At 39.1% G+C, this 15,549-nt stretch overlaps 1 protein-coding gene and 1 long non-coding RNA gene across 8 annotated transcripts in view; both read left to right on the forward strand.

Moving 5' to 3' along the window:
* Rgs7 (regulator of G-protein signaling 7) overlaps positions 1-15,549 on the forward strand; it is a gene marked incomplete at its 5' end in the record, with an annotated part of 458,438 nt that overhangs the window by 170,312 nt on the left and 272,577 nt on the right.
* Positions 3,892-9,338, forward strand: LOC106149887. The gene is made up of 2 exons (XR_001236344.1): positions 3,892-4,064; positions 9,161-9,338. It is a non-coding gene; the product is annotated as an uncharacterized LOC106149887 (long non-coding RNA).

Below are 15,549 nucleotides of genomic sequence, written 5' to 3' on the forward strand. Positions count from 1 at the left end.
TCCTTTGACTCTGACTTTAATCCTGGGTACTCTAGGTTGTTTGTGGTCCCCAGCACATCAGATAGCTTTGCCCCTATGGCTTTGCTCAAGTCAGCTTTCATTTCAGCTATCCCACCCTCGAAGTCCCTGCCTGCAGCGTACCCAGGCTGCCATTGCACATTGGCTGTTCTGCAGTTCTGTGATCTTGGGGGATGACTCCTCTTCCATGGCTCCATTAGGCAATGTCCCAGTAGGGGCTGTATTGTAGCTCTACCCCTGTGGCCAGTTCCTGGCTGAGCCCAAAGTTGTCTGGGACATCCTTTGAAATCCAGGTCAAGATAAACAGGCCCTACACTTTTGCATTCGCTGAATGTACAGACTTCACAACACACAGATGCCACCACTGTACTCTCTGGATTTGCAGCCAGAGCCACAGCTGGGGCAGCCAGAGGCTACACACTGGGGTCAGGGAGCAGAGTCTCAGTGTGGCTCCAGGCAGTAAGCCCATGAAAGGTACCCTGGGCCCTGCGTCTAAGACGCATCTACCTTCCCAGAGCTCTGGGCTTGCAATGAGAAGAGCAGTTCTGAAGAGCTCTGAGATGACTTTGGGGTCATTCTTCCATGTGTTCATGAATAGTAGCTGGCTTCCTTCTATCCATACTAATCTGCAGTGAGTGGAAGCCTGGCCACACCCTTAGAATTCTTCCCCTAACATACCTATTTTTTCTTAACAAGGCCATGTTGTGAATTTTCCAAATTTTCCACTCTGTTTCCCCTTTAATTATAAATTCCAGTTTTAAGTAATTTATTTTCAATCACATATCCCTCTTCGTGGTTAAAAGTAGTCCTGCAGGAGACTCAATGCAGTGCTGTTTAAGTTTTTCTTCCACCATATCATGTTATTCATGACTCTTAGCTTCTGTATCCCATGCAGTCCTAAAAAATGAATACGAGTGCACCAGATACTTTGCAAATATACAGCAAGGATAACCACTCCAATTTCCATTGCTTTGTTCTTTATTTCTGTCTTATACCTTATCATGGTGATGTCTATCATCCATGTTTCTGCTAACATTTTTATCACGATTGCTTAAAAAAATTAATACAGAGATTGAGACTTTCCCTGAATCCCCTCTTCTGTGTCTTTACTGGAATTGTTCTTCATCTATTTGTAGCAATCTAAACTTCTAGCTCGCTTCTCCAAACTCCTGCAGCCTTGGCCCTGTAGCCAGTTCCAAAACTACTTATAGTTTTGAGAGTATTCATTGCAGCAATAGTTTCAATTCTTGGAACCAATTTTCTGTCTTAGTTCATTTTGTGTTGTTAGAACAGAACGTCAGAGACTGGGTAATTTATGAAGAGAAGTTTGTATGACTTATGGTAGCTGGGGAGTTCAAGATCAAGGGGCCTCATTTGGTGAAGACCTTCATGCGCTATCATATAATGGAGGAAGTTAACACATGGCAAGACAGCCTGTATGAGAGAGAAAAATCAGACCAAGCTCATTTTTTTTTAAATCAGGAATTCACTCATGTGATAAGGTCATTAATTCATTCATTAGGCAGCACTCTCATCATTTAGCCTTTTGTTAAAGGCCCCACCTCTTAATACAACTGCAGTGGCAATTACATTTCAACATGAGTTTTAGGGGAGTTCTTCAAGCCATGGCAGAAAGAAGTGGAGGGAAGAATAGGCAGAAGAAATTACTGGTGTACTACAAACCCGTAGTAGAGTGGAATTTACTGATGGATGATAAACCAAAAAAAATTACATGAAGAAAAGCCTGACACATGTTCTGTGACTCCATTTATATAAAATGTCCAGACAAGATAAATCTATAAAGAGACAGAAATTTGAACCATTTTAAGCATTAATGATATTTTGCTTCTCTCTTTGGTTCTGCATTGAGTGTTACTGATGGCTTTGAATCGTGTGTTACAGGCAAAAGCCCAAACTTGGTACTTTGGTTAATGTCAGGTACATTTGTTTAGCTCTAATCTGGATTATGGAGATTTGTTATTTTTTAAAAAATGCATATTATGGGGGGAAACAGCAAAGCTGTTTAATAGAAATGGAAATAGCTCCCGAAGCTTTTAAAGAAGTACTTACTTCAAGCAGTAAGTAGAAACGGTGGAAACGGCTTTTTAAAATTGAGAATACAGACAATAAACAAGATCATGAAATGGAGACACCACCTGTGCATTTATAGCAGTGGTCAAATTCCAAATACCTAGGGCTCTGTTATAACCGTAAGTGAGACTCTTCTGCCATGCTGCACGTTGTGTTTCACTTCAGTTGCCTTCTTCTCCTTTACATGTTTAGGGGTTTTAGCTCCATTTGCTCAACTGTTGCTGTACTCTGTTGGTTCTGCATCCTTAAATCTCCCCTCTCCTTTTACTTCTCTGTCTTCTATTTTCTGTCCACCTCTTCTCTGATGCTTTCTCAGCAATGTTGACGGACTCCGACAGCTCGTGTTTCTGACACTTACACCCTCTTACCAGTGTTAAAATTTCTGGCTTTTGATTACATTAAATTCAATGCTGGATAATATTTTATTCATTATTCTCTAATTCTCATGTTTATTTAGATTATCTTTGCGAATGGTAGTCTTCAAGCTACTTTGGGATACCATAGAAGCACAATTTCTGGCAATTCATTAGAAATGGTGCTAGGATGGACTGGCTTTGTGGGAAAAGTCCTGACTTGCATGCAGCGTTGGTGGTGTAAATACTCCTGCCATTGCCAGCTCTTAGCAGCCAACTAAAATATCAGTTAACCACTGTTTACACAATTTCTAAGAATTTGAAAATCAGTGCTTATAAGCAGGTGTGTGTGAGTTCCAGCACACTGCATCAGGAATTAAGCCTAATGGCCCATGTGCCTTGACTGTCTGAGCCTGTGAAAGTAGTTATGCCAGTTGAATTTTTAGTGTCTGATGTGATTATAAAATTCAGGAGCTCAAAGTCATAAAAGACATCATATAAATATAAGACATGATCATGGAAACAGCCCATAAATATACTAATAACAGCCTATATAGCTCACATTGGTAGTAAAAGCTCAATGTTTTTAATTTGGTTATAATGCATTAATGTTGCTTATTTAATGTAGACTTTGCATCTTGCTTCAGGTTAGGCCCTAGAAATGTGAAGATCAAGGTAATATAAGTACTCCTTTCTAAAGGTCCACCATGGAAAAGGGACAAATGGGGGTAATTGTGGTAAAATACAGTCTGTGAGGGGGAATTTAAGAAGCACTGACCCCAGGCTTAGAAGGAGCAGGGAGGTCCTTAGATAAGGAGAAACTTTCTGAAGAAATGATGCCTCAGTGGAAGCCCCAGAGACCATGTAACCCTTGGAAACTGCTTCAACAGAGCTGGCCATCACAGGTAAATTTAATAGACTTTGTTTTATACATTGTTCTGTAATAGAATTTTATATTTGTCTCAGCACACATTGTGCAGTGATGAACCAGGAAACCAGTAGATTAGCAAAAGACTCATCTGCACTGTTTCTTTGAGGCCTTCCTGTCTAAAATATGAAAGTTAGACGTTTTGGTGCAAATCACCTGAATGCCAAAGCGTTGTAAAAACTGAGAATGGTGATTTCTGTTCGTATTTTTTTAACACATGCATTTACAAGTGCACTCCAGTTGGAACTGAAGACAGTCCTCAAAGACAAGAATGAAAACAAAGTGGGAAAAAACATTTTCTTTGTTCCATTAAAAAAAATGAGAGGATGGCCGTTTTCAGATAATCTGTGATTTTACTTTCCATCACCCCCAATCTTGGTTGCACATCCTGGGCTCTGTGACTGGAGCTCAGAGCAGCTGCCCCGTGCACTCCCAGCCCCTCCCTGTGTGATAGCGCGGTCGGTGTCTGTGTGACTTGGGGCAGTGCTCCAGAGGGACAGGCACCCCTTATGCTGTGGATCTTGCCACTCAAGGCCCCGAACCCTAGAACAGGTTTTCACCATGTGCTGTCCAACAAGAGCCTCCACGGTGGTCACTGGGAGAGCATGGGGAGCAGTGAGAATTAATGAGGAGTCTTGCACCCTGCTCAGACCGGCAGTCAGAATCTCTGCGAGGTGAGCTTTGAAATCTGTCCCTTTATAAAGTTCTTGAAGTAATTGTTCACACTGTTTGAAGCTGAGCGTGTCTGACACTATGAACTATTACCAGATGTTCCTCTAGTTGAACAAACTTCTTTATCTCCATCACCCACCGGAAACAGGTTTCCGTACCAGCTAGTGAAGGCACTCAGTGCACCGATAGATCTGATATATTTTATCTCTCCTTGTAAAGACTCAAACATTATATTGACAGTACTCTTTAGTTCCTTTTTTTTGGTCCACAATCCATAAACTTCCTCTTTGTCAGATATAATTTTTTCTTGTGCTACAGATTGAACCCATGGCTCAAAACCCTAAGCATATACCCTGTCACCACTGAACTATACTCCTACCCACAAATAATCTTTACAAAAAACCAGCTTTCACCATTATGAGAAAACCAATAGATGCACAAAATGTTCTTTACAAAGCAATCAAAACAGAATTATATGTGTATTTCCACTATTTAATCTCCCTCAGGTGGCAATTATTGACTTCTCGGTGTTGTCTTGCTGATTTTCCAAGACTTCATGCTTAGGGGATTTCACAGACCATTGAAAAGGAACGTGGTGTCCACGCTAGGTCTTTCCTGTGGAATACTCAGGTGGACATTCTTGTACTGGACCATCTTTATGTAACCTGAAATCCACATTTAAATTGCAGTAAATGAGGCTCCATACAAATCTCACAACTCCTAGGAATTGGTCTATGGAATTGTTTGACCATTTCCTCGTCATTAGTCGGCTTTTCTCTGCAGGAGTCTTTTGTAACCTGGGAGCCTTAGAGCTTCATCTGTCTCCTTGTAGGTAAACACCAGGCCATTATTCTTTCAAAGTAGTGTTGAAAAAAGGGAGGATGCATCCCAGAAGTGATTAAATGGAGATTAAATGTGTGAACTTCCTTCCATTTCCAATTCTGATGACTCCCACCTCTCAGCACCCTGCTTCAGTGCTCCCTGGTTTATTTCTCTCCAGCCCCTCCCCTGTCTGGGAAAATGTAGAGCACTTTCCCTCAGGTCCTTTATATACACATGAATGACTGCTGCTTGTAAGGAGAACGTGGGATGATAATCATCTAACCGCCATTCCATTTTCAAATTCCTCCAGGTTTCTTTCTAAATTTGATATTCACTCGAAGTTTTCACATTGCACTTGATTGCCCTTAAATAGTTTTAAGTAAAAAATTAGACACACACACACACACACACACACACACATGCACGATTTACTTGGTCAAGAGTCTAGGCCAGGAGTGTAGTAGAAATCCCACATCATTCTGTCATTTGCATTTACTTGTTTTCTCTGGCTATCATTTACCCGATTTCCCTATTTCTTGTGTTTTCCAGGACTTGGAAGCTAGGTCTAGAGTAGCACTGTCCAGTAGAATTTGCTGTGAAGTTGGAAGTGGTCCTCATGAGTGCTGTCCAAGATAGTAGTCACCAGCCATCTATAAAAATTAATTTTTAATTTATTTCACTCATTCAAAATTTAAATTTATATGATCACATGTGGCTAGTGGCTACCATGTTCCACCATGAAGGATGGCAAGTTTCATTACATTCAGGGTGCAGAATTTTGGTAAGAATAATGCTTGCTTTCTTTAAACATAAACAGGGAGTCAGCTGGTTATTTTTGCAGTGAGACATGTTTCTTAGAAATCAGGTTCAGAAAATGAGATTTGTTCATTGCTGCTGTATAAATGTTTCTCAGGCCTTTCAGTAGAAACCAAGAGAGGGAAATACAAATACTTTTCATTTCACACCATTTTCCCATCAAATTCAATATTAAAAATTGAGAGAAAGTATAATTAATTTTTTCTTTGTTTCTTTTATATTTAGATCAAACACTATGGAAGGTTATATTCACACATACCTTGTATTTTCTGCCATTCAATAAGCAACAGACATTCTGACAACTAGAATGCCAGTATTACTACTAAGGTATTATCAATGGGTTTGTTAACCAAGTAGTAAAATTTGGGATTTGCTTTCACACTCTTTTGTTTTTCACCCTTAGAGTTATATATTCCACTAAAATTGGTCAAAGAGATATGCTCAGTTATTTGAAATATTTTTTCTAATTTTTATCTTTATCTATCTATCTATATATCTCCATTGCATTTATTTGTGTTTATATTCAATTTTATACAAAGTAGTTTATTTTCTTTTTATTGAAAATTACTATCATCGTTATATTTTCTACCCTATCAATATAGTGTTTCAGTTGCTGTAATACAGCTTACTATATTTATATTATAATGAAATTATGTTTTTATAGTGCTTTAAATCTTGCTGCAATCTCATAGAGCATAGTTACAGCATTTCAACATTTTTCAGAAATTTTTCTGGAGAAAATTCATTCCAGTGAATTAAATTATTGACAAACTTTAATAATAAACCTGACTTTTAACTTGGAAATTGCTTGCATTCTGTGAAATTTTGACCTAATAGATGCCCCCCTCTTCCTCTAAATACTGTGTGTATCAAGGGCTTTGCTGGTGTCCTGCACTCAGGACATTTGTATTTAATTTGTTATATAATTAGTTTACCTGTTGTTAACCAAACATTGATTCCTAGGTTACCCTTTGCCAGGTGCTTTTGGTTTTGGTTAATAGCTGGCAGACTGTAAACTCTGTGAGGATAGAGGTCTTGTCTTGTCTGCAGTATCCCTTCTTTTAAACCCACTCAGCACATCTGGCCCAGTGTAGGGGCTTCAGAAAGATTATTGACCAGGTACATGAATAAACATTTTTCTGTGTATAAATAGGGAAATCGTTCATACAAGCTCTTGTGACATTCTAACCAAATTCTTCTGAATTTCCCTTTGGAAAAAAAGTGTGGATCTCTCCTCTGTCCCCCAATACTTTCATATTTTAATTATCTCTGCATATGACACATAAAAGCAAATATAACACTGTTCTCAGACTTTCAAAGCAGTTTAAATTGTATTCATGGGAATTCTTATTCATCAAAAGAAGATCAGAATCGCTGGCTCCCGAATCCCAGCAGTCCTCAGATGTCAACACCAATAGACTTCCACCCCTTTCTTTCTTCTTATTAAGGCTAATCCATGAATTTTCTAGTTAGAATGGGTGACGGTGATGGTGGTGATGGAGATGACGGTACCATATTTAGTTTGCTGTCTTTTTAAGCATCACCTATTCATAACGGATATGTAATGTGATTTGAGCTGATATAACAAGGCAAACCATTAATAAAATGTCTTCTGCCTCTGCTTCGTTAGTAAATATTTCTTCTGCATTTTATTAAAGGACAGCCGTCAAAGAATCAAAGTGTTTTTCTTTTCTTTTATTTTAACCAGTGAAATAACATCATGTATTATGTATAACTCCACCCTGAACATTTATTTGAATTGCTTAAATTTGGGACAGTAAAAGAAAAAAAAGGCAAGTGAGAACAGTCATGTTATAAGGGAAAATTCCAGTAGTTCCAAAACAGTTCAGATTTCTTTTATATATGTGTATATGTATGTATATGTATATATGGGTGTATGTGATATTTATGCAGTGTTGGGGAATCAAACCCAAGGTCTCACACATGCTAGACAAATAATCTTCCACTGAGTACTTTTTATATATTCATTTTCTGCCCCCACCCCTAACATTTATCTACAAAACCTAACCTCTTAGTTGGGTATGGTGGAGCATTCTGCAGGACTGTGAGTTTGAGTCTATCCTTAGATACATAAGAGAGTTCTGGGCCACCCTGGACTATTTAGTGAGATTCTGTCCCCCATGCCTCCCAAAAAAGATTGAAGATAACAAGAGATTTCCATTCAACTACCAGTGAGTACCCAGAAGTCTTCAGTCATTCTCCTAAACCAAGGGCTACCTTGGGTTCCAGCAGAGCCTCTACAAAACTCAGTCTGCCCCAACCAGAAGCAGTCATCTCATGGAGATGAAATTACCCCTTCAATAATAAGGACTTCCACCAGAGACATCATGTGAAATCAGAACTGAGAAAATGATCAACCAGACCCTGCCCCTTTCCCTCAGCTCCTTAGAAGGTCTCCCCTTCCTTTTGTCGATGGTCAGTCTGATCTTTTCTACCAGAGCTGTGCCACCTTCCCCTCCTAAGCTCATGTTCTTTTCCCATTTTCTCTCACTAACTCTGCTTAATACATCGTCTTATGCCTCTCAGTGATGTACGTGGAAATGCTTTTCTGAAATGATAAATCAAGAACCTAAGTGGGTTCCCAGCTCTTCTTTGGGGTCCCCATGATTGCCCTGGAGGTAATTCTCATGGAAGCTCAGATTTGAGAACTGTTGTTCTAGAAAGAGTAAAACTGCATCTTCATTTCGGTAATTAGAGTCGAGTGAATGAGCAGAGATTCAAATCTCTTACACTTCCAAATAATCATTTGGAATCATTTGGCTTTGTCCCCTATGTGCTATGAGTGTTTAGTTTAATTTGAGAATCAGTATGACTCATGCATGACTCTGGAAAGGTGTTTTTCTTTTTAAGGGACAGGGAATAAAGTCTAAAAGAGGAAAACATGTTTCACTCAGTTTTAAAAAATGAAATGTGGATCATGCCATTGTCATATGGGCATCATTCTTCAAATTGGTTTTAAATAAATCTCTGTAATTCAGTTAATGTTGCGTCAAAATTGCTGCCAACATGATCACATTACAGCCAACTCTTCCTTAAAGGCAAAATTACCTGGCCTGTTGTTTTTCTCAATTTGTAATTAAATCTCCTTTTCCTGTTAGTCCACATTTAATTGCTATTAACACCTATCCTCAAAGATGGATGGGAGAGAGAAAGGAATTGTCACCTTTAGATTCTATCCGGAAGGAATGATAAAAACCGAAACACCCAATCCAAAGCCTTTCAAGTAAGGAAAACAATGCTAAAGGAAATGACTTGCACAACTCAGATCTTTTGTGTTTCGGTTCTCTGTGTTTTCCACTGTTTGTTGCTAACAATCCAATTCAGAATGGGGAAGAAGTTAGGGTTATTGACTCAGAAACATATAGATATATTTTTGGCATGAAGTCACTACTGAATTTCATCTTAGCACTTTTCTCATTGTCCCTCTTCTCACCAACAGACAGGAACAATTGAAAGCTGCCTGCAGGACTTGGAGGAGTAATTACTTGCTCAAATGTTGCCAAGCAGACAAGCAAATTCATTCCAGACTTTTTTAACATGTCAAAAGGATTCGAGTTCTTAAAAGTGGAAATGAACAATGGTCCATAATACAATTAAAAACACTGGTTCAGAGCCTCGTGCTTTTTTGCTGTTGTTAATCACTTAAAATGGATAATTAACTCTCAAATTAATCCCTGGAAAATTAAAGAAGCATCTGGTGAAGTGTATTATTTGGGGGCTTTTATGTATAAGTGGTTACCAAGTGGGTTCTTGTTGAGCTAGAAAAATTTTAATTTCCACCTCCATTTTTTTTTCTCCTTTTTAAAGTCTGCCAAACAGCATGTGTGCCACATAGAAGTTTAATAGCTCCATCTGTAATCACATACTGACAATCTGAAGGTGCCATTGCTGATCGGTGATAGAAGCTTTCTGACTATTACATTTGTCTTGGTAATAACATGGGAGAGATATATCAGAGTGATAACATAATATAAAACACTTGCAATTCTGAAGTACCCAGAAGAAACCTGTGCACACCTTTAATGTGATGTAATAATGTTATAAGACAAAATTGCAACAAATCCAGTTTGCCGGGTGTGGTGGTGCACGCCTGTAATCCCAGCACTCGGGAAGCTGAGGCAGGAGGATCCTTGGGAGTTCGAGACCAGCCTAGGCTACAAAGTGAGCTCAAGGCTGGCCTGAACTGCGTAGTGAGACCCTGTCTCAAAAAGACAAAAAAAAAAAAAATAAATAAATAAATAAAAAAAAGAAATAAATCCAGTTTGGATCTTGATTGGCTTTTTGATTCTAGGATTGACCAGCAGAACAGAGTAGGCAAAAAATGGTTTAGCATGCCTACCCTCCTGCCCGCCCCCATCATGTGGGAGGCTATATCTATAGCCATGACATGCAAAAGTGGAAGTGGAGAGGCGACTTGATTAGTCACAGCTTGTGCCTGTCTTACTTGAAGGTAGTTTGAACAGTTGGCTGTTTATGATTGACTGAGTCTCAGCTACTTGTTACCAAAATAGGTTGTAAGCTTACATGTATGGTTTCTCCTATATGAGAAACCTAAAGTATAAATAAAGAGCAAAATAAAAGATGACAAGAAGGCAGGTAGACTTGTCTAAAAGGAGAAAGGGATCAAAAGATAAAAGGAGGAGTGGGGAGGGAAAAGGGGATGTGAAAAGGAATTTAAGTGTGTTATGTACCTATCCCAATGCCACACAAGAAATGTAAACATTATGCACTGCAAACATGTGCATAATAAAAGAAAAAGGAAATGAAGAGATGGCTGGAGAGAGGAGGGAGAAGGGAAAGTGGATGAAACAAAGGACTCAAGGTGTATCCGATTCCCCACAAGAAATGTAAACATGATATACTAAAAACATGTGCTAATGAAAAATAAACAAATTAATTTAAAAATTACCTCTTTTTTTTTTTAAAAAACCTCCTTTAGTAAGAGATCAAAAAGAAAGATTATAGTCTGGTTATACATCAAGTTATATTTCCATTTATTGTGTCCAGAGAAACCTTGAGACCAAATTTAAAACTGAAGGAGATTTATGCCAAATGAAATTCACTTTGACAATAGCAACTTTAAAGAGCAATTTTTAAATAATGTTAAGAGATAGAGAATGAAACTTGATCATTTAAAAAATCATCCCTACTACCCCATTGTTAACCTATGCTTGATGTGATAGGGGCCTTCAAGCTTTAGGCAGTGTGAGGTGTGCTTCAAAGAACAAACACAGCATCACTTGGGAGTGTGAAGGAAATGCAAGCTCATGGGCTCTACCCTGAAGCCACTGATTATTACGGGGTAGGACCCGGAAGTACGGTTCAGTAAACTCTGTAAGAAACTTTGGGATGCATTCAGGTTTTAGAACGGCTCAAATCACTCTTTGGGAGTGGGTGGGAGATGGATTATATTTATTCCATTCCTTTTGCTGGTGATTGGCTTATGAAATGCACTTAACTCAGTTCTGTATCCTGAAAGGATATCTGTGTGGGTACTGGAAAGCCTACTTGAAGAAAAAGTGAAAGACCCCACTGTTGCCGTTGGACATTTTTTACCTTGGGCACCTGTGCAGCCCTGTTGTGACCATGAAATCACATATTGAGATAGAGCAGAACTGTGACACAAATCTTGTTAAATTGAAACTGAATTGACTCTATCACAAGACTTCACTTTGGGGTAATTTTGAAACAAAAAACACTTTACTGCTTAAAGCATTTTGAGCTCTGTTTTGTTTTGTTTCCAGTGGCCAATATCCTTAATTGAACATACGAAGTTTTTATGATATTTTCCAAATAAATTTTATGGTACATTATCACAAAGACTGAGGCTAAAAGTCACCTCTTTTCATATCATTTCTGTTTTAAAAAATCTTTTCAAAATGTTAAAAAGGTACAATTTTGAGAAATTTTTTATGTTTAATTATCCTTCTTCACAGTGTTAATTGGGATTTAAAGTAATTGTCCTGCTGTTAATATTTCTAGATAGGAACATCAGTGTAATTACTTAGTTATTTAGTATTAATATGCCTTCTTTCTGGGCCTAAGTAGGCATATCAGTACAAGGAGAAAAATCTGAATTAACCCAAGGCTAACAAAACAAAACAGAATAAAACTTTGTATGAAATCCTCGTTGTGCTCCTCTGAAAGGCTTTGTTGTTGTTGTTATTCTGCAGGTTCAAATAGCATTTAAGCTATGAATTTCTGAGAAATTGCTCTATAAAATAATTTTATAACATGTCCCTCTGTATTTCCCCTTCAAATCTATTCATCTATACTTTTCAAAGCTCAATTTTATTATTTTCAGTTGAAATGAATCATATATTTATGAAATATGTTAAATCACTTGCAGAGAAGGATATCTAGTGATTTCAAAACCTGTGTCAGGTTTCTGGTACTGTAATAAAATACCCAAGATAATCAACTTGAAAATAAGAAAGGTTTTTCATTGGCTTACAGGTTTGAAGATATTAATCCTTGGTCTGTTGGCCTCATGTTCTTTTTTTGTATGTGTTCCCGAGGATGAAACTCGGGGTCTCCTTTACTCTATGAGAGTGTATTAAAGGCAGTTAAATTAGATATAAATTAATATACAGTCAGAGAGGGACTGGTCTCAAGAGAGTCAGTACAAAAATAAACACATCAGAATTGTGGCTGGAGATATATCTGAAGAAGCCCAGGCCTCAAGATAAAGATGCAGTGCCCAGGCCTACATGCCTCCCCGAGGGATATACAATAATTTGAGATTGTATTATAATTAGAACCATGTGGTCCTGTAAGTCCAGATAAGCATCATTTGCCCAGGTGGGTGACCAGAGTATCGAACCTATTCTTTCCCAAAATTGCTTTTCTTTCCATGTGCCCTTGCTACATGACTCATTTCCCTGTTGCACCAATATTAGCTAAGCTGCTATACTTGTAATCCTGTAAGTTGATTGTAGTCTGACCCACGTACTCACATTCTGACTTTGCTGTATAAATTACTTCTGACAAAGGGCCTTGGTGGCCACCCCATATGTGACCTCTCTTGGAAATCCAGGAGCTGTTCTTTTCTCCTTATTTCCCCTAACACGTTCCTAACTTCTTCCTTTGGTTCTTGACTTCATTCCTTGCTGTTGGGCCACAAACTCAGCATATTTGACCTCTAACAGATGGGAGTTCCAGTTTTCCTAGATCAAGTACTCTGCCCTAACCTGCTTCCTGAACCTCACAGTCCTTTTTAGGGATCCACCTCCTGATGACCTAGAGCTTCCTACAAGGCCTCTTAAAGTTCTGGCACCTTCAAAAAGCACTGAGCTAAGGATCGAGCCTGTAACACATGGGCCTTTGAAGGACATCCCAGACCCAAACTATAGCAATGTCTGTTTGCTACTCTTTGTAGTCAGTGCTATTTAAACATTTATTAATATTTTAATTTTAATTGATAACATTAACTGATTTAGTAATTCATTTCTAGTTTAGCGGAATAGTTTTCTGTATGCTTTCAGTCCTCATACTTTATTGTGAGAGCTTTATGACTAGTACATGGCTATATATATATATATATATATATATAAATTATTGGGAAAAATTTGCTCAAACTTTACAAATATTCTTTATTTGGAAAACTCCTATTTATCTTTCATGACTCTATTATAACATCATCTTCACGGGGAAGGCTATGCTGGTAGTTTCAGGCAGATTTAGATGTCCCTTCTCTTGGATTCTCTCTGTAGAATTATTTTGACATTGAATTGAAAGTGAAGTTTTTGTGTACATATCTTCCTTACAGCATAAGATCCTGTTGTAGTTTGGGGTTTACAAGGGGAAACAGTACAATGCAGGAGACTTAATTACAAGATTATTTTATAATAGTCACCGAAAGAGTCATATACAAAAAGAGTGCAGGAAATCTGTCCACACATTAAAGACCAAAGAATCCAGCTGAGGATCTAGATGCCATGGTAATGTCCTGCATGAGTCCAACTGAAGACCTAGATCCCATAATAATGCCTCTCACAAGTCCAACTGGAAGCCAAGAGCCCTCAACAATGTCTCATGTAGGCCTGTTTCACGGATCTGCTCTGGAAAGGCCCAAAGATCAGTGATGGAAGCTAGAAAGTCTGTGGATGAAGGATCTGTGCTAGCAGGCTGAGGAATCTGCACTGGAGCCAGGAAGTGACGCTCAAAGAAAGAACCAGAGCTCCCCGAAAAGTACCATAGCCATCCTGAGCAACAGTGAGGTCCTGAACTCCTCTAAAGATGAGAACAGCCAAGTTCCCATCCTGAAAGCCAGTATGGCAAGCTTCTCCAGGAGATTAAGCAGTGCACCGCCTTCCCCTCCAGAGCCAGGAAATGATGCTCAAAGTGAGGACCAGCGCTCCTGCAAAGTGAACCATAGCCATTCTCAGTGACAGTAAGATCCTGAGCTCTATTGATGGCAAGAATAGCAGAGTCCATCAGAAAAGCCAGCATGACAGGCTCCTCCCGGAGAACCAACAGCTTCCTTCAGCTTCCAACAGGTCCCAACAGCTTCACTTCTTCTTCCTGTAGTTCTGCCCCTTATGCTGCTGGCAGCAATCCTGAGGTGGGTCTCCCACCCAGCACCACATTCGTTCAGTTCAGCTGATATACTTGCATATCATATACTAGACATTTAGACAGTACTTAAGAAGGAAGGAAGGAAGGAAGGAAAGAAGGAAGGAAGGAAGGAAAGGAGGGAAGGAAGAAGAAAAGAAGTGGGAAGGGAGGGCAGGGAGGTGAATAGTAGAATAGCAATATATTGGATTTAATCTTATGCTTAGGACTCTGGAGGGTTTGTTTCTGCTGTTAGGCAATATTGTCAACTTTACCCCCCCCCCCAAAAGAAATCAACTTAAGGTTGCTAAATAAAGAATGTACAATTTGAAAAGAAATAATTATAGCTAACACTTGCATAGTGCTTCTCTATGCAGGGTCCTTTCCTGAGCAATCTGGTCGGTGTGTGGGGACTGGGAGTAGGAGGGTGTAAATCACTGCATCCTCATAATAACCCTGAAAGGTGGATACTATTATTTATCATTTCTATTTTTCCAAGGCACTCTGATACTACCTTTCCCTAGGTCTGAAACCAGCGTAGCAGAGCTCGCTTAGCCCGTGCCCCATCTTCCCTCAGTGAGCACAACTTGCAGAACTTGGACAGCATATAGAGAGCAAAAGCAGCAGCATTTGAAACCTCTGTGAGGAAACTGTCTGCAGACTTGAGGATGGCATTGCAGAGCGGCTGGGTCCCCTTGGGAAGCCCTGGGAGTCATTTAACTTACATCTTTCTCTGCTTTGTTTGTGTGTTAGAGATAAGGTTTTTTCCTCCCTCAGAGAGAAGCTGTGAGGGTCAGCGACTTAATGTGGGAAAGCACTTTAGGCTGCTAAGAGGAATAAGATCTCTATAGTGGAAGGGATTTAATGTATGTCTGCGCTAATCCTTTATCAATTAGATGGGGAATATGAGCTGTCTCTCAGCCCTAGGCTGCTTCCCCACTGGGTCACGGTGGGGGAGAACCCTTCTTGGAACAAATAATATTTACCTGGACATTCTTCTCCAAGCACCTACTATGTGTCTTAATTGTTTTAGTCTGGAAAACTAGGAAGTTCATTGTATTGTTTTGGGAGATGGCATTAGAATTCTTTTTCTTTTTAAATAGAGAATTGCTTTTTTAAGAAGAAAGTGTCCTCACTGATAATACTTTGGGAAGAAGCCCAAACAGAGAGTGAAGGGAGTTGTTTTGCAGGAGGCAGAGGAGGTTTTCTGCCTCCTACAGGGAAGATGAGGTTTGTGTGTGTGTGTGTGTGTGTGTGTGAGAGAGAGAGAGAGAG

The sequence above is a fragment of the Chinchilla lanigera genome, unplaced genomic scaffold (assembly GCF_000276665.1).
Source record: "Chinchilla lanigera isolate Chin_1 unplaced genomic scaffold, ChiLan1.0 scaffold00005, whole genome shotgun sequence".
Classification (NCBI taxonomy): domain Eukaryota; kingdom Metazoa; phylum Chordata; class Mammalia; order Rodentia; family Chinchillidae; genus Chinchilla; species Chinchilla lanigera.